This window comes from Cervus elaphus, unplaced genomic scaffold, assembly GCF_910594005.1.
Source record: "Cervus elaphus unplaced genomic scaffold, mCerEla1.1, whole genome shotgun sequence".
NCBI lineage: Eukaryota > Metazoa > Chordata > Mammalia > Artiodactyla > Cervidae > Cervus > Cervus elaphus.
In genome coordinates, this window is record NW_025316782.1 from 3040007 (window position 1) to 3059035 (window position 19029).

Here is a 19029-nt window from a genome sequence, read left to right on the forward strand (position 1 = left end):
GCGGCGGGAACCTGGGGTATATTTTCGAGTTACGACGGGGATGGCCCTTCCACACACGTGTTTGTTCAGCCACGTCAGGACTCCTACCTAGTTGCGAGACACAACTCGGGATTCTCCTCGAGGCTTGGCAGGGCAATTGGGACGCCTCTCCAGCTGAGGCGGGAGACCAAGGGTCCATTTCCACGTGCCACAGGAATCCTGGGACTCCTATCAAGTTTCACGAAGAGTCAGGCATCGTCTCCTTTGGAGGCACTGATCTCCGCGTACCTCTGGAGTTTTCAAAGGATGTGAGGCCTCCGGTCGCGATGAGGTGGGGAACTAGGTCTTTCTCTGTGGTCTCCACAGGGGATTCAGACATCCTTTCATCCTGGGAGATGCAAGACGAGCCTGCATTCAAGTCACTGCAGGGATATCCGGCCTTATTTCGAGTCAGGGCATCGCGGTGTCCATTCCACTTGAGGCCGCAAACTCAGGGTCCCTCTCACATACCTAGAGCTGAGAGAAGCCTCCTCTTGAGGTGCTTGTGGTAAGGTGGTATTCCTCTGGAGTCGAAGCCAGGGACTAACCTCTCATCTCGAGTTGATTTTTGGCCCACGGAGCTCTTTCGTGTTGCTACAGTGACCTCAGGATCCCTCTATCCTTGAAACAGTGTTCTTGGGGTTTCTCTGGAGTGCCATCAAGGAAATCAAGGCTCCTTTCATGTGTGATGTGCAACACGGAATTGCTCTGCACGCAGTGCAGGGAAATCGGGCCTCATCTCGCGGCGAGGGGGAAGTCTCATGGTTTTCCTCGAGTTGCGGCGGGAACCTGGGGTATATTCTCGAGTTACGACGGGGATGGCCCTTCCACCCACGTGTTTGTTCAGCGACGTCAGGACTCCTGCCTAGTTGCGAGGGACAACTCTGGATTCTCCTCGAGGCTTGGCAGGGCAATTGGGACGCCTCTCCAGCTGAGGCGGGAGACCAAGGGTCCCTTTCCAAGTGCCACAGGAATCCTGATACTCCTATCAAGTTTCACGAGGAGTCAGGCATCGTCTCCTTTGGAGGCACTGATCTCCGCGTACCTCTGGAGTTTTCAAAGGATGTGAGGCCTCCGGTCGCGATGAGGTGGGGAACTAAGTCTTTCTCTGTGCTTTCCACAGGGGATTCAGACATCCTTTCGTCCTGGGAGATGCAAGACGAGCCTGCATTGAAGTCACTGCAGAGATATCCAGCCTTATTTCACGTCAGGGCATCGCGGTGTCCATTCCACTTGAGGCCGCAAACTCAGGATCCCTCTCACATACCTAGAGCTGAGAGAAGCCTCCTCTTGAGGTGCTTGTGGTAAGGTGGTATTCCTCTGGAGTCGAAGCCAGTGACTAACCTCTCATCTCGAGTTGATACTTGGTCCACGGAGCTCTTTCGTGTTGCTACAGTGACCTCAGGATCCCTCTAGCCTTGAAACAGTGTTCTTGGGCTTTCTCTGGAGTGCCATGGAGGAAATCAAGGCTCCTTTCATGTGTGATGTGCAACACGGAATTGCTCTGCACGCAGTGCAGGGCATCGGGCCTCATCTCGCTGCGAGGTGGAAGTCTCATGGTTTTTCTCGAGTTGCGGCGGGAACCTGGGGTATATTCTCGAGTTACGACGGGGATGGCCCTTCCACACACGTGTGTGTTCAGCCATGTCAGGACTCCTGCCTAGTTGCGAGGGACAACTCGGGATTCTCCTCGAGGCTTTGCAGGGCAATTGGGATGCCTCTCCAGCTGAGACGGGAGACCAAGGGTCCCTTTCCACGTGCCACAGGAATCCTGGGTCTCCTATCAAGTTTCACGAGGAGTCAGGCATCGTCTCCTTTGGAGGCACTGATCTCCGCATACCTCTGGAGTTTTCAAAGGATTTGAGGCCGCCTGTCGCGATGAGGTGGGGAACTAGGTCTTTCTCTGTGGTCTCCACAGGGGATTCAGACACCCTTTCGTCTTGGGAGATGCAAGACGAGCCTGCATTCCAGTCACTGCAGGGATATCCAGCCTTATTTCACGTCAGAGCATCGCGGTGTCCATTCCACTTGAGGCCGCAAACTCAGGGTCCCTCTCACATACCTAGAGCTGAGAGAAGCCTCCTCTTGAGGTGCTTGTGGTAAGGTGGTATTCCTCTGGAGTCGAAGCCAGGGACTAACCTCTCATCTCGAGTTGATTTTTGTTCCACGGAGCTCTTTCGTGTTGCTACAGTGACCTCAGGATCCCTCTAGCCTTGAAACAGTGTTCTTGGGGTTTCTCTGGAGTGCCATCAAGGAAATCAAGGCTCCTTTCATGTGTGATGTGCAACACAGAATTGCTCTGCACGCAGTGCAGGGGAATCGGGCCTCATCTCGCGGCGAGGGGGAAGTCTCATGGTTTTTCTCGAGTTGCGGCGGGAACCTGGGGTATATTCTCGAGTTACGACGGGGATGGCCCATCCACACACGTGTTTGTTCAGCCACGTCAGGACTCTTGCCTAGTTGCGAGGGACAACTCGGGATTCTCCTCGAGGCTTGGCAAGGCAATTGGGACGCCTCTCCAGCTGAGGCGGGAGACCAAGAGTCCCTTTCCACGTGCCACAGGAATCCTGGGACTCCTATCAAGTTTCACAAGAAGTCAGGCATCGTCTCCTTTGGAGGCACTGATCTCCGCGTACCTCTGGAGTTTTCAAAGGATGTGAGGCCTCCGGTCGCGATGAGGTGGGGAACTAGTTCTTTTCTGTGGTCTCCACAGGGGATTCAGACATCCTTTCATCTTGGAAGATGCAAGACGAGCCTGCATTCAAGTCACTGCAGGGATATCCAGCCTTATTTCGCGTCAGGGCATCGCGGTGTCCATTCCACTTGAGGCCGCAAACTCAGGGTCCCTCTCACATACCTAGAGCTGAGAGAAGCCTCCTCTTGAGGTGCTTGTGGTAAGGTGGTATTCCTCTGGAGACGAATCCAGGGACTAACCTCTCTTTTCGAGTTGATTTTTGGTCCACAGAGTTCTTTCGTGTTGCTACAGTGACCTCAGGATCCCTCTATCCTTGAAACAGTGTTCTTGGGGTTTCTCTGGAGTGCCATCAAGGAAATCAAGGCTCCTTTCATGTGTGATGTGCAAGACGGAATTGCTCTGCACGCAGTACAGGGGAATCGGGCCTCATCTCGCATCGAGGGGGAAGTCTCATGGTTTTTCTCGAGTTGCGGCGGGAACCTGGGGTATATTCTCGAGTTACGACGGGGATGGCCCTTCCACCCACGTGTTTGTTCAGCCACATCAGGACTCCTGCCTAGTTGCGAGGAACAATTCGGGATTCTCCTCGAGGCTTGGCAGGGCAATTGGAACGCCTCTCCAGCTGATGCGGGAGAGCAAGGGTCCCTTTCCACGTGCCACAAGAATCCTGGGACTCCTATCAAGTTTCACGAGGAGTCAGGCATCGTTTCCTTTGGAGGCACTGATCTCCGCGTACCTCTGGAGTTTTCAAAGGATGTGAGGCCTCCGGTCGCGATGAGGTGGGGAACTAGGTCTTTCTCTGTGGTCTCCACAGGGGATTCAGACATCCTTTCATCTTGGGAGATGCAAGACGAGCCTGCATTCAAGTCACTGCAGGGATATCCAGCCTTATTTCGCGTCAGGGCATCGCGGTGTCCATTCCACTTGAGGCCGCAAACTCAGGGTCCCTCTCACATACCTAGAGCTGAGAAAAGCCTCCTCTTGAGGTGCTTGTGGTAAGGTGGTATTCCTCTGGAGTCGAAGCCAGGGACTAACCTCTCATCTTGAGTTGATTTTTGGCCCACGGAGCTCTTTCGTGTTGCTACAGTGACCTCAGGATCCCTCTAGCCTTGAAACAGTGTTCTTGTGGTTTCTCTGGAGTGCCATCAAGGAAATCAAGGCTCCTTTCATGTGTGATGTGCAACACGGAATTGCTCTGCACGCAGTGCAGGGGAATCGGGCCTCATCTCGCGGCGAGGGGGAAGTCTCATGGTTTTTCTCGAGTTGCGGCGGGAACCTGGGGTATATTCTCGAGTTACGACGGGGATGGCCCTTCCACCCACGTGTTTCTTCAGCGACGTCAGGACTCCTGCCTAGTTGCGAGGGACAACTCGGGATTCTCCTCGAGGCTTGGCAGGGCAATTGGGACGCCTCTCCAGCTGAGGCGGGAGACCAAGTGTCCCTTTCCACGTGCCACAGGAATCCTGGGACTCCTATCAAGTTTCACGAGGAGTCAGGCGTCGTCTTCATTGGAGGCACTGATCTCCGCGTACCTCTGGAGTTTTCAAAGGATGTGAGGCTATCGGTCGCGATGAGGTGGGAACTAAGTCTTTCTCTGTGCTTTCCACAGGGGATTCAGACATCCTTTCGTCCTGGGAGATGCAAGACGAGCCTGCATTGAAGTCACTGCAGGGATATCCGGCCTTATTTCGAGTCAGGGCATCGCAGTGTCCATTCCACTTGAGGCCGCAAACTCAGGGTCCCTCTCACATACCTAGAGCTGAGAGAAGCCTCCTCTTGAGGTGCTTGTGGTAAGGTGGTATTCCTCTGGAGACGAATCCAGGGACTAACCTCTTTTTTCGAGTTGATTTTTGGTCCACAGAGTTCTTTCGTGTTGCTACAGTGACCTCAGGATCCCTCTATCCTTGAAACAGTGTTCTTGGGGTTTCTCTGGAGTGCCATCAAGGAAATCAAGGCTCCTTTCATGTGTGATGTGCAACACGGAATTGCTCTGCACGCAGTACAGGGGAATCGGGCCTCATCTCGCGGCGAGGGGGAAGTCTCATGGTTTTCCTCGAGTTGCGGCGGGAACCTGGGGTATATTCTCGAGTTACGACGGGGATGGCCCTTCACCCACGTGTGTGTTCAGCCATGTCAGGACTCCTGCCTAGTTGCGAGGGACAACTCGGGATTCTCCTCGAGGCTTGGCAGGGCAATTGGAACGCCTCTCCAGCTGAGGCGGGAGACCAAGGGTCCCTTTCCACGTGCCACAAGAATCCTGGGACTCCTATCAAGTTTCACGAGGAGTCAGGCATCGTCTCCTTTGGAGGCACTGATCTCCGCGTACCTCTGGAGTTTTCAAAGGATGTGAGGCCTCCGGTCGCGATGAGGTGGGGAACTAGGTGTTTCTCTGTGGTCTCCACAGGGGATTCAGACATCCTTTCTTCTTGGGAGATGAAAGACGAGCCTGCATTCCAGTCACTGCAGGAATATCCGGCCTTATTTCGAGTCAGGGCATCGTGGTGTCCATTCCACTTGAGGCCGCAAACTCAGGGTCCCTCTCACATACCTAGAGCTGAGAGAAGCCTCCTCTTGAGGTGCTTGTGGTAAGGTGGTATTCCTCTGGAGTCGAAGCCAGGGACTAACCTCTCATCTCGAGTTGATTTTTGGCCCACGGAGCTCTTTCGTGTTGCTACAGTGACCTCGGGATCCCTCTAGCCTTGAAACAGTGTTCTTGGGGTTTCTCTGGAGTGCCATCAAGGAAATCAAGGCTCCTTTCATGTGTGATGTGCAACACGGAATTGCTCTGCACGCAGTGCAGGGGAATCGGGCCTCATCTCGCGGCGAGGGGGAAGTCTCATGGTTTTTCTCGAGTTGCGGCGGGAACCTGGGGTATATTCTCGAGTTACGACGGGGATGGCCCTTCCACCCACGTGTTTCTTCAGCGACGTCAGGACTCCTGCCTAGTTGCGATGGACAACTCGGGATTCTCCTCGAGGCTTGGCAGGGCAATTGGGACGCCTCTCCAGCTGAGGCGGGAGACCAAGGGTCCCTTTCCACGTGCCACAGGAATCCTGGGACTCCTATCAAGTTTCACGAGGAGTCGGGCATCGTCGCCTTTGGAGGCACTGATCTCCGCGTACCTCTGGAGTTTTCAAAGGATGTGAGGCCTCCAGTCGCGATGAGGTGGGGAACTAGGTCTTTCTTTGTGGTCTCCACAGGGGATTCAGACATCCTTTCGTCTTGGGAGATGCAAGACGAGCCTGCATTCAAGTCACTGCAGGGATATCCGGCCTTATTTCGAGTCAGGGCATCGCTGTGTCCATTCCACTTGAGGCCGCAAACTCAGGGTCCCTCTCACATACCTAGAGCTGCGAGAAGCCTCCTCTTGAGGTGCTTGTGGTAAGGTGGTATTCCTCTGGAGTCGAAGCCAGGGACTAACCTCCCATCTCAAGTTGATTTTTGGTCCACGGAGCTCTTTCGTGTTGCTACAGTGACCTCAGGATCCCTCTAGCCTTGAAACAGTGTTCTTGGGGTTTCTCTGGAGTGCCATCAAGGAAATCAAGGCTCCTTTCATGTGTGATGTGCAACACGGAATTGCTCTGCACGCAGTGCAGGGTATCGGGCCTCATTTTGTGGCGAGGGGGAAGTCTAATGGTTTTTCTCGAGTTGCGATTGGAACGTGGGGTATATTCTCGAGTTACGACGGGGATGGCCCTTTCACCCACGTGTTTGTTCAGCGACGTCAGGACTCCTGCCTAGTTGCGAGGGACAACTCGGGATTCTCCTCGAGGCTTGGCAGGGCAATTGGGACGCCTCTCCACCTGAGGCGGGAGACCAAGTGTCCCTTTCCACGTGCCACAGAAATCCTGGGACTCCTATCAAGTTTCACGAGGAGTCAGGCATCGTCTCCTTTGGAGGCACTGATCTCCGCGTACCTCTGGAGTTTTCAAAGGATGTGAGGCCTCCGGTCGCGATGAGGTGGGGAACTAGTTCTTTCTCTGCGGTCTCCACAGGGGATTCAGACATCCTTTCGTCTTGGGAGATGCAAGACGAGCCTGCATTCAAGTCACTGCAGGGATATCCGGCCTTATTTTGCGTCAGGGCATTGCAGTGTCCATTCAAATTGAGGACGCAAAATCAGGGTCCCTCTCACATACCTAGAGCTGAGAGAAGCCTCCTCTTGAGGTGCTTGTGGTAAGGTGGTATTCCTCTGGAGTCGAAGCCAGGGACTAACCTCTCATCTCGAGTTGATTCATGGTCCACGGAGCTCTTTCGTGCTGCTACAGGGACCTCAGGATCCCTCCAGCCTTGAAACAGTGTTCTTGGGGTTTCGCTGGAGTGCCATCAAGGAAATCAAGGCTCCTTTCATGTGTGATGTGCAACACGGAATTGCTCTGCACGCAGTGCAGGGAAATCGGGCCTCATCTCGCGGCGAGGGGGAAGTCTCATGGTTTTTCTCGAGTTGCGGCGGGAACCTGGGGTATATTCTCGAGTTACGACGGGGATGGCCCTTCACCCACGTGTGTGTTCAGCCATGTCAGGACTCCTGCCTAGTTGCGAGGGACAACTCGGGATTCTCCTCGAGGCTTGGCAGGGCAATTGGAACGCCTCTCCAGCTGAGGCGGGAGACCAAGGGTCCCTTTCCACGTGCCACAAGAATCCTGGGACTCCTATCAAGTTTCACGAGGAGTCAGGCATCGTCTCCTTTGGAGGCACTGATCTCCGCGTACCTCTGGAGTTTTCAAAGGATGTGAGGCCTCCATTCGCGATGAGGTGGGGAACTAGGTGTTTCTCTGTGGTCTCCACAGGGGATTCAGACATCCTTTCTTCTTGGGAGATGAAAGACGAGCCTGCATTCCAGTCACTGCAGGAATATCCGGCCTTATTTCGAGTCAGGGCATCGTGGTGTCCATTCCACTTGAGGCCGCAAACTCAGGGTCCCTCTCACATACCTAGAGCTGAGAGAAGCCTCCTCTTGAGGTGCTTGTGGTAAGGTGGTATTCCTCTGGAGTCGAAGCCAGGGACTAACCTCTCATCTCGAGTTGATTTTTGGTTCACGGAGCTCTTTCGTGTTGCTACAGTGACCTCAGGATCCCTCTAGCCTTGAAACAGTGTTCTTGGGGTTTCTCTGGAGTGCCATGAAGGAAATCAAGGCTCCTTTCATGTGTGATGTGCAACACAGAATTGCTGTGCACGCAGTGCAGGGGAATCGGGCCTCATCTCGCGGCGAGGGGGAAGTCTCATGGTTTTTCTCGAGTTGCGGCGGGAACCTGGGGTATATTCTCGAGTTACGACGGGGATGGCCCTTCCACACACGTGTTTGTTCAACCACGTCAGGACTCTTGCCTAGTTGCGAGACACAGCTCGGGATTCTCCTCGAGGCTTGGCAAGGCAATTGGGACGCCTCTCCAGCTGAGGCGGGAGACCAAGGGTCTCTTTCCACGTGCCACAGGAATCCTGGGACTCCTATCAAGTTTCACGAGGAGTCAGGCATCGTCTCCTTTGGAGGCACTGATCTCCGCGTACCTCTGGAGTTTTCAAAGGATGTGAGGCCTCCGGTCGCGATGAGGTGGGGAACTAGGTCTTTCTCTGTGGTCTCCACAGGGGATTCAGACATCCTTTCATCTTGGGAGATGCAAGACGAGCCTGCATTCAAGTCACTGCAGGGATATCCAGCCTTATTTCGCGTCAGGGCATCGCGGTGTCCATTCCAGTTGAGGCCGCAAACTCAGGGTCCCTCTCACATACCTAGAGCTGAGAGAAGCCTCCTCTTGAGGTGCTTGTGGTAAGGTGGTATTCCTCTGGAGTCGAAGCCAGGGACTAACCTCTCATCTCGAGTTGATTTTTGGCCCACGGAGCTCTTTCGTGTTGCTACAGTGACCTCGGGATCCCTCTAGCCTTGAAACAGTGTTCTTGGGGTTTCTCTGGAGTGCCATCAAGGAAATCAAGGCTCCTTTCATGTGTGATGTGCAACACGGAATTGCTCTGCACGCAGTGCAGGGGAATCGGGCCTCATCTCGCGGCGAGGGGGAAGTCTCATGGTTTTTCTCGAGTTGCGGCGGGAACCTGGGGTATATTCTCGAGTTACGACGGGGATGGCCCTTCGACCCACGTGTTTCTTCAGCGACGTCAGGACTCCTGCCTAGTTGCGAGGGACAACTCTGGATTCTCCTCGAGGCTTGGCAGGGCAATTGGGACGCCTCTCCAGCTGAGGCGGGAGACCAAGGGTCCCTTTCCACGTGCCACAGGAATCCTGGGACTCCTATCAAGTTTCACGAGGAGTCGGGCATCGTCTCCTTTAGAGGCACTGATCTCCGCGTACCTCTGGAGTTTTCAAAGGATGTGAGGCTATCGGTCGCGATGAGGTGGGGAACTAAGTCTTTCTCTGTGCTTTCCACAGCGGATTCAGACATCCTTTCGTCCTGGGAGATGCAAGACGAGCCTGCATTGAAGTCACTGCAGGGATATCCGGCCTTATTTCGAGTCAGGGCATCGCGGTGTCCATTCCACTTGAGGCCGCAAACTCAGGGTCCCTCTCACATACCTAGAGCTGAGAGAAGCCACCTCTTGAGGTGCTTGTGGTAAGGTGGTATTCCTCTGGAGACGAATCCAGGGACTAACCTCTCTTTTCGAGTTGATTTTTGGTCCACAGAGTTCTTTCCTGTTGCTACAGTGACCTCAGGATCCCTCTATCCTTGAAACAGTGTTCTTGGGGTTTCTCTGGAGTGCCATCAAGGAAATCAAGGCTCCTTTCATGTGTGATGTGCAACACGGAATTGCTCTGCACGCAGTACAGGGGAATCGGGCCTCATCTCGCATCGAGGGTGAAGTCTCATGGTTTTTCTCGAGTTGCGGCGGGAACCTGGGGTATATTCTCGAGTTACGACGGGGATGGCCCTTCCACCCACGTGTTTCTTCAACCACGTCAGGACTCCTGCCTAGTTGCGAGGGACAACTCGGGATTCTCCTCGAGGCTTGGCAGGGCAAGTGGGACGCCTCTCCAGCTGAGGCGGGAGACCAAGGGTCCCTTTCCACGTGCCACAAGAATCCTGGGACTCCTATCAAGTTTCACGAGGAGTCAGGCATCGTCTCCTTTGGAGGCACTGATCTCCGCGTACCTCTGGAGTTTTCAAAGGATGTGAGGCCTCCGGTCGCGATGAGGTGGGGAACAAGGTCTTTCTCTGTGGTCTCCACAGGGGATTCAGACATCCTTTCTTCTTGGGAGATGCAAGACGAGCCTGCATTCCAGTCACTGCAGGGATATCCGGCCTTATTTCGAGTCAGGGCATTGCGGTGTCCATTCCACTTGAGGCCGCAAACTCAGGATCCCTCTCACATACCTAGAGCTGAGAGAAGCCTCCTCTTGAGGTGCTTGTGGTAAGGTGGTATTCCTCAGGAGTCGAAGCCAGGGACTAAACTCTCATCTCGTGTTGATTCTTGGTCCACGGAGCTCTTTCGTGTTGCTACAGTGACCTCAGGATCCCTCTAGCCTTGAAACAGTGTTCTTCGGGTTTCTCTGGAGTGCCATCAAAGAGATCAAGGCTCCTTTCACGTGTGATGTGCAACACAGAATTGTTCTGCACGCAGTGCAGGGGAATCGGGCCTCATCTCGCGGCGAGGGGGAAGTCTCATGGTTTTTCTCGAGTTGCGGCGGGAACCTGCGGTATATTCTCGAGTTACGACGGGGATGGTACTTCCACACACGTGTTAGTTCAGCGACGGCAGGACTCCTGCCTAGTTGCGAGGGACAACTCGGGATTCTCCTCGAGGCTTGGCAGGGCAATTGGGACGACTCTCCAGCTGAGGAGGGAGACCAAGGGTCCCTTTCCACGTGCCACAGGAATCCTGGGACTCCTATCAAGTTTCACGAGGAGTCAGGCATCGTCTCCTTTGGAGGCACTGATCTCCGCGTACCTCTGTAGTTTTCAAGGGATGTGAGGCCTCCGGTCGCGATGAGGTGGGGAACTAGGTCTTTCTCTGTGGTCTCCACATGGGATTCAGAAATCCTTTCGTTTTGGGAGATGCAAGACGAGCCTGCATTAAAGTCACTGCAGGGATATCCGGCCTGATTTCGAGTCAGGGCATCGCGGTGTCCATTCCACTTAAGGCCGCAAACTCAGGGTCCCTCTCACATACCTAGAGCTGAGAGAAGCCTCCTCTTGAGGTGCTTGTGGTAAGGTGGTATTCCTCTGGAGTCGAAGCCAGGGACTAACCTCTCATCTCGAGTTGATTTTTGGTCCACGGAGCTCTTTCGTGTTGCTAGAGTGACCTCATGATCCCTCTAGCCTTGAAACAGTGTTCTTGGGGTTTCCCTGGAGGGCCATCAAGGAAATCAATGCTCCTTTCATGTATGATGTGCAACACGGAATTGCTTTGCACGCAGTGCAGGGGAATCGGGCCTCATCTCGCGGCGACGGGGAAGTCTCATGGTTTTTCTCGAGTTGCCGTGGGAACCTGGGGTATATTTTCGAGTTACGTCGGGGATGGCCCTTCCACCCACGTGTTTGTTCAGCCACGTCAAGACTCCGGCCTAGTTGCGAGGGACAACTCGGGATTCTCCTCGAGGCTTGGCAGGGCAATTGGGACGACTCTCCCGCTGAATCGGGAGACCAAGGATCCCTTTCCACGTGCCACAGGGATCCTGGGACTCCTATCAAGTTTCACGAGGAGTCAGGCATCGTCGCCTTTGGAGGCACTGATCTCCGCGTACCTCTGGAGTTTTCAAAGGATGTGAGGCCTCCAGTCGCGATGAGGTGGGGAACTAGGTCTTTCTCTGTGGTCTCCACAGGGGATTCAGACATCCTTTCGTCTTGGGAGATGCAAGACGAGCCTGCATTCAAGTCACTGCAGGGATATCCGGCCTTATTTCGAGTCAGGGCATCGCGGTGTCCATTCCACTTGAGGCCGCAAACTCAGGGTCCCTCTCACATACCTAGAGCTGCGAGAAGCCTCCTCTTGAGGTGCTTGTGGTAAGGTGGTATTCCTCTGGAGTCGAAGCCAGGGACTAACCTCCCATCTCAAGTTGATTTTTGGTCCACGGAGCTCTTTCGTGTTGCTACAGTGACCTCAGGATCCCTCTAGCCTTGAAACAGTGTTCTTGGGGTTTCTCTGGAGTGCCATCAAGGAAATCAAGGCTCCTTTCATGTGTGATGTGCAACACGGAATTGCTCTGCACGCAGTGCAGGGTATCGGGCCTCATTTTGTGGCGAGGGGGAAGTCTAATGGTTTTTCTCGAGTTGCGATTGGAACGTGGGGTATATTCTCGAGTTACGACGGGGATGGCCCTTCCACCCACGTGTTTGTTCAGCGACGTCAGGACTCCTGCCTAGTTGCGAGGGACAACTCGGGATTCTCCTCGAGGCTTGGCAGGGCAATTGGGACGCCTCTCCAGCTGAGGCGGGAGACCAAGTGTCCCTTTCCACGTGCCACAGAAATCCTGGGACTCCTATCAAGTTTCACGAGGAGTCAGGCATCGTCTCCTTTGGAGGCACTGATCTCCGCGTACCTCTGGAGTTTTCAAAGGATGTGAGGCCTCCGGTCGCGATGAGGTGGGGAACTAGTTCTTTCTCTGCGGTCTCCACAGGGGATTCAGACATCCTTTCGTCTTGGGAGATGCAAGACGAGCCTGCATTCAAGTCACTGCAGGGATATCCGGCCTTATTTTGCGTCAGGGCATTGCAGTGTCCATTCAAATTGAGGACGCAAAATCAGGGTCCCTCTCACATACCTAGAGCTGAGAGAAGCCTCCTCTTGAGGTGCTTGTGGTAAGGTGGTATTCCTCTGGAGTCGAAGCCAGGGACTAACCTCTCATCTCGAGTTGATTCATGGTCCACGGAGCTCTTTCGTGCTGCTACAGGGACCTCAGGATCCCTCCAGCCTTGAAACAGTGTTCTTGGGGTTTCGATGGAGTGCCATCAAGGAAATCAAGGCTCCTTTCATGTGTGATGTGCAACACGGAATTGCTCTGCACGCAGTGCAGGGGAATCGGGCCTCATCTCGCGGCGAGTGGGAAGTCTCATGGTTTTTCTCGAGTTGCGGCGGGAACCTGGGGTATATTCTTGAGTTACGACGGGGATGGCCCTTCCACCCACGTGTTTGTTCAGCGACGTCAGGACTCCTGCCTAGTTGCGAGGGACAACTCGGGATTCTCCTCGAGGCTTGGCAGGGCAATTGGGACGCCTCTCCAGCTGAGGCGGGAGACCAAGTGTCCCTTTCCACGTGCCACAGGAATCCTGGGACTCCTATCAAGTTTCACGAGGAGTCATTCATCGTTTCCTTTGGAGGCACTGATCTCCGAGTACCTCTGGAGTTTTCAAAGGATGTGAGGCCTCCGGTCGCGATGAGGTGGGGAACTAGGTCATTCTCTGTGGTCTCCACAGGGGATTCAGACATCCTTTCGTCTTGGGAGATGCAATACGAGCCTGCATTCAAGTCACTGCAGGGATATCCGGCCTTATTTCGCGTCAGGGCATCGCGGTGTCCATTCCAATTGAGGCCGCAAACTCAGGGTCCCTCTCACATAGCTAGAGCTGAGAGAAGCCTCCTCTTGAGATGCTTGTGGTAAGGTGGTATTCCTCTGGAGTCGAAGCCAGGGACTAACCTCTCATCTCGAGTTGATCTTTGGTCCACGGAGCTCTTTCGTGTTGCTACAGTGACCTCATGATCCCTCTAGCCTTGAAACAGTGTTCTTGGGGTTTCTCTGGAGTGCCATCAAGGAAATCAAGGCTCCTTTCATGTATGATGTGCAACACGGAATTGCTCTGCACGCAGTGCAGGGGAATCGGGCCTCATCTCGCGGCGAGGGGGAAGTCTCATGGTTTTTCTCGAGTTGCCGCGGGAACCTGGGGTATATTTTCGAGTTACGTCGGGGATGGCCCTTCCACCCACGTGTTTGTTCAGCCACGTCAGGACTCCGGCCTAGTTGCGAGGGACAACTCGGGATTCTCCTCGAGGCTTGGCAGGGCAATTGGGACGACTCTCCCGCTGAGTCGGGAGACCAAGTATCCCTTTCCACGTGCCACAGGGATCCTGGGACTCCTATCAAGTTTCACGAGGAGTCAGGCATCGTCTCCTTTGGAGGCACTGATCTCCGCGTACCTCTGGAGTTTTCAAAGGATGTGAGGCCTCCAGTCGCGATGAGGTGGGGAACTAGGTCTTTCTCTGTGGTCTCCACAGGGGATTCAGACATCCTTTCGTCTTGGGAGATGCAATACGACCTGCATTCAAGTCACTGCAGGGATATCCGGCCTTATTTCGCATCAGGGCATCGCGGTGTCCATTCCAATTGAGGCCGCAAACTCAGGGTCCCTCTCACATAGCTAGAGCTGAGAGAAGCCTCCTCTTGAGATGCTTGTGGTAAGGTGGTATTCCTCTGGAGTCGAAGCCAGGGACTAACCTCTCATCTCGAGTTGATTTTTGGTCCACGGAGCTCTTTCGTGTTCCTACAGTGACCTCAGGATCCCTCTAGCCTTGAAACAGTGTTCTTGGGGTTTCTCTGGAGTGCCATCAAGGAAATCAAGGCTCCTTTCATGTGTGATGTGCAACACGGAATTGCTCTGCACGCAGTGCAGGGTATCGGGCCTCATTTTGGGGCGAGGGGGAAGTCTAATGGTTTTTCTCGAGTTGCGATTGGAACGTGGGGTATATTCTCGAGTTACGACGGGGATGGCCCTTCCACCCACGTGTTTGTTCAGCGACGTCAGACTCCTGCCTAGTTATGAGGGACAACTCGGGATTCTCCTCGAGGCTTGGCAGGGCAATTGGGACGCCTCTCCAGCTGAGGCGGGAGACCAAGTGTCCCTTTCCACGTGCCACAGGAATCCTGGGACTCCTATCAAGTTTCACGAGGAGTCAGGCATCGTCTCCTTTGGAGGCACTGATCTCCGCGTACCTCTGGAATTTTCAAAGGATGTGAGGCCTCCGGTCGCGATGAGGTGGGGAACTAGTTCTTTCTCTGCGGTCTCCACAGGGGATTCAGACATCCTTTCGTCTTGGGAGATGCAAGACGAGCCTGCATTCAAGTAACTCCAGGGATATCCGGCCTTATTTTGCGTCAGGGCATTGCAGTGTCCATTCCAATTGAGGACGCAAAATCAGGGTCCCTCTCACATACCTAGAGCTGAGAGAAGCCTCCTCTTGAGGTGCTTGTGGTAAGGTGGTATTCCTCTGGAGTCGAAGCCAGTGACTAACCTCTCATCTCGAGTTGATTCATGGTCCACGGAGCTCTTTCGTGCTGCTACAGGGACCTCAGGATCCCTCCAGCCTTGAAACAGTGTTCTTGGGGTTTCTCTGGAGTGCCATCAAGGAAATCAAGGCTCCTTTCATGTGTGATGTGCAACACGGAATTGCTCTGCACGCAGTGCAGGGGAATCGGGCCTCATCTCGCGGCGAGGGGGAAGTCTCATGGTTTTTCTCGAGTTGCGGCGCGAACCTGGGGTATATTCTCGAGTTACGACGGGGATGGCCCTTCCACCCACGTGTTAGTTCAGCGACGTCAGGACTCCTGCCTAGTTGCGAGGGACAACTCGGGATTCTCCTCAAGGCTTGGCAGGGCAATTGGGACGCCTCTCCAGCTGAGGCGGGAGACCAAGTGTCCCTTTCCACGTGCCACAGGAATCCTGGGACTCCTATCAAGTTTCACGAGGAGTCAGGCATCGTCTCCTTTGGAGGCACTGATCTCCGCGTACCTCTGGAGTTTTGAAAGGATGTGAGGCCTCCGGTCCCGATGAGGTGGGGAACTAGGTCATTCTCTGTGGTCTCCACAGGGGATTCAGACATCCTTTCGTCTTGGGAAATGCAAGACGAGCCTGCATTCAAGTCACTGCAGGGATATCCGGCCTTATTTCGCGTCAGGGCATCGCGGTGTCCTTTCCACTTGAGGCCGCAAACTCAGGGTCCCTCTCACATAGCTAGAGCTGAGAGAAGCCTCCTCTTGAGGTGCTTGTGGTAAGGTGGTATTCCTCTGGAGTCGAAGCCAGGGACTAACCTCTCATCTGGAGTTGATTTTTGGTCCACGGAGCTCTTTCGTGCTGCTACAGGGACCTCAGGATCCCTCCAGCCTTGAAACAGTGTTGTTGGGGTTTCTCTGGAGTGCCATCAAGGAAATCAAGGCTCCTTTCATGTGTGATGTGCAACACGGAATTGCTCTGCACGCAGTGCAGGGGAATTGGGCCTCATCTCGCGGCGAGGGGGAAGTCTCATGGTTTTTCTCGAGTTGCGGCGGGAACCTGGGGTATATTCTTGAGTTACGACGGGGATGGCCCTTTCACCCACGTGTGTGTTCAGCCATGTCAGGACTCCTGCCTAGTTGCGAGGGACAACTCGGGATTCTCCTCGAGGCTTGGCAGGGCAATTGGGATGCCTCTCCAGCTGAGGCGGGAGACCAAGTGTCCCTTTCCACGTGCCACAGGAATCCTGGGACTCCTATCAAGTTTCACGAGGAGTCAGTCATCGTCTCCTTTGGAGGCACTGATCTCCGCGTACCTCTGGAGTTTTCAAAGGATGTGAGGCCTCCGGTCGCGATGAGGTGGGGAACTAGGTCATTCTCTGTGGTCTCCACAGGGGATTCAGACATCCTTTCGTCTTGGGAGATGCAATACGAGCCTGCATTCAAGTCACTGCAGGGATATCCAGCCTTATTTCGCGTCAGGGCATCGCGGTGTCCATTCCAATTGAGGCCGCAAACTCAGGGTCCCTCTCACATAGCTAGAGCTGAGAGAAGCCTACTCTTGAGATGCTTGTGGTAAGGTGGTATTCCTCTGGAGTCGAAGCCAGGGACTAACCTCTCATCTCGAATTGATTTTTGGTCCACGGAGCTCTTTCGTGTTGCTACAGTGACCTCAGGATCCCTCTAGCCTTGAAACAGTGTTCTTGGGGTTTCTCTGGAGTGCCATCAAGGAAATCAAGGCTCCTTTCATGTGTGATGTGCAACACGGAATTGCTCTGCACGCAGTGCAGGGGAATCGGGCCTCATCTCGTGGCGAGGGGGAAGTCTCATGGTTTTTCTCGAGTTGCGGCGGGAACCTGGGGTATATTCTCGAGTTACGACGGGGATGGCCCTTCCACCCACGTGTTTGTTCAGCGACGTCAGGACTCCTGCCTAGTTGCGAGGGACAACTCGGGATTCTCCTCGAGGCTTGGCAGGGCAATTGGGACACCTCTACAGCTGATGCAGGAGACCAAGTGTCCCTTTCCACGTGCCACAGGAATCCTGTGACTCCTATCAAGTTTCACAAGGAGTCAGGCATCGTCTCCTTTGGAGGCACTGATCTCCACGTACCTCTGGAGTTTTCAAAGGATGTGAGGCCTCCGGTCGCGATGAGGTGGGGAACTAGGTCATTCTCTGTGGTCACCACAGGGGATTCAGACATTCTTTCGTCTTGGGAGATGCAAGACGAGCCTGCATTCAAGTCACTGCAGGGATATCCGGCCTTCTTTCGCGTCAGGGAATCGCGGTGTCCATTCCACTTGAGGCCGCAAACTCAGGGTCCCTCTCACTTAGCTAGAGCTGAGAGAAGCCTCCTCTTGAGGTGCTTGTGGTAAGGTGGTATTCCTCTGGAGTCGAAGCCAGGGACAAACCTCTCATCTCGAGTTAATTTTTGGTCCACGGAGCTCTTTCGTGTTGCTACAGTGACCTCAGGATCCCTCTAGCCTTGAAACAGTGTTCTTGGGGTTTCTCTGGAGTGCCATCAAGGAAATCAAGGCTCCTTTCATGTGTGATGTGCAACACGGAATTGCTCTGCACGCAGTGCAGGGGAATCGGGCCTCATCTCGCGGCGAGGGGGAAGTCTCATGGTTTTTCTCGAGTTGCGGCGGGAACCTGGGGTATATTCTCGAGTTACGACGGGGATGGCCCTTCCACCCACGTGATTGTTCAGCGACGTCAGGACTCCTGCCTAGTTGCGAGGGACAACTCGGGATTCTCCTCGAGGCTTGGCAGGGCAATTGGGACACCTCTACAGCTGATGCAGGAGACCAAGTGTCCCTTTCCACGTGCCACAGGAATCCTGTGACTCCTATCAAGTTTCACAAGGAGTCAGGCATCGTCTCCTTTGGAGGCACTGATCTCCACGTACCTCTGGAGTTTTCAAAGGATGTGAGGCCTCCGGTCGCGATGAGGTGGGGAACTAGGTCTTTCTCTGTGGTCTCCACAGGGGATTCAGACATCCTTTCGTCTTGGGAGATGCAAGACGAGCCTGCATTCAAGTCACTGCAGGGATATCCGGCCTTATTTCGCGTCAGGGCATCACGGTGTCCATTCCACTTGAGGCCGCAAACTCAGGGTCCCTCTCACATACATAGAGCTGAGAGAAGCCTCCTCTTGAGGTGCTTGTGATAAGGTGGTAATCCTCTAGAGTCGAAGCCAGGGACTAACCTCTCATCTCGAGTTGATTCATGGTCCACGGAGCTCTTTCGTGCTGCTACAGGGACCTCAGGATCCCTCAACCTTGAAACAGTGTTCTTGGGGTTTCTCTGGAGTGCCATCAAGGAAATCAAGGCTCCTTTCATGTGTGATGTGCAACACGGAATTGCTCTGCACGCAGTGCAGGGGAATCGGGCCTCATCTCGTGGCGAGGGGGAAGTCTCATGGTTTTTCTCGAGTTGCGGCGGGAACCTGGGGTATATTCTCGAGTTACGACGGGGATGGCCCTTCCACCCACGTGTTTGTTCAGCGACGTCAGGACTCCTGCCTAGTTGCGAGGGACAACTCGGGATTCTCCTCGAGGCTTGGCAGGGCAATTGGGACACCTCTACAGCTGATGCAGGAGACCAAGTGTCCCTTTCCACGTGCCACAGGAATCCTGTGACTCCTATCAAGTTTCACAAGGAGTCAGGCATCGTCTCCTTTGGAGGCACTGATCTCCACGTACCTCTGGAGTTTTCAAAGGATGTGAGGCCTCCGGTCGCGATGAGGTGGGGAACTAGGTCATTCTCTGTGGTCACCACAGGGGATTCAGACATTCTTTCATCTTGGGAGATGCAAGACGAGCCTGCATTCAAGTCACTGCAGGGATATCCGGCCTTCTTTCGCGTCAGGGAATCGCGGTGTCCATTCCACTTGAGGCCGCAAACTCAGGGTCCCTCTCACTTAGCTAGAGCTGAGAGAAGCCTCCTCTTGAGGTGCTTGTGGTAAGGTGGTATTCCTCTGGAGTCGAAGCCAGGGACAAACCTCTCATCTCGAGTTAATTTTTGGTCCACGGAGCTCTTTCGTGTTGCTACAGTGACCTCAGGATCCCTCTAGCCTTGAAACAGTGTTCTTGGGGTTTCTCTGGAGTGCCATCAAGGAAATCAAGGCTCCTTTCATGTGTGATGTGCAACACGGAATTGCTCTGCAC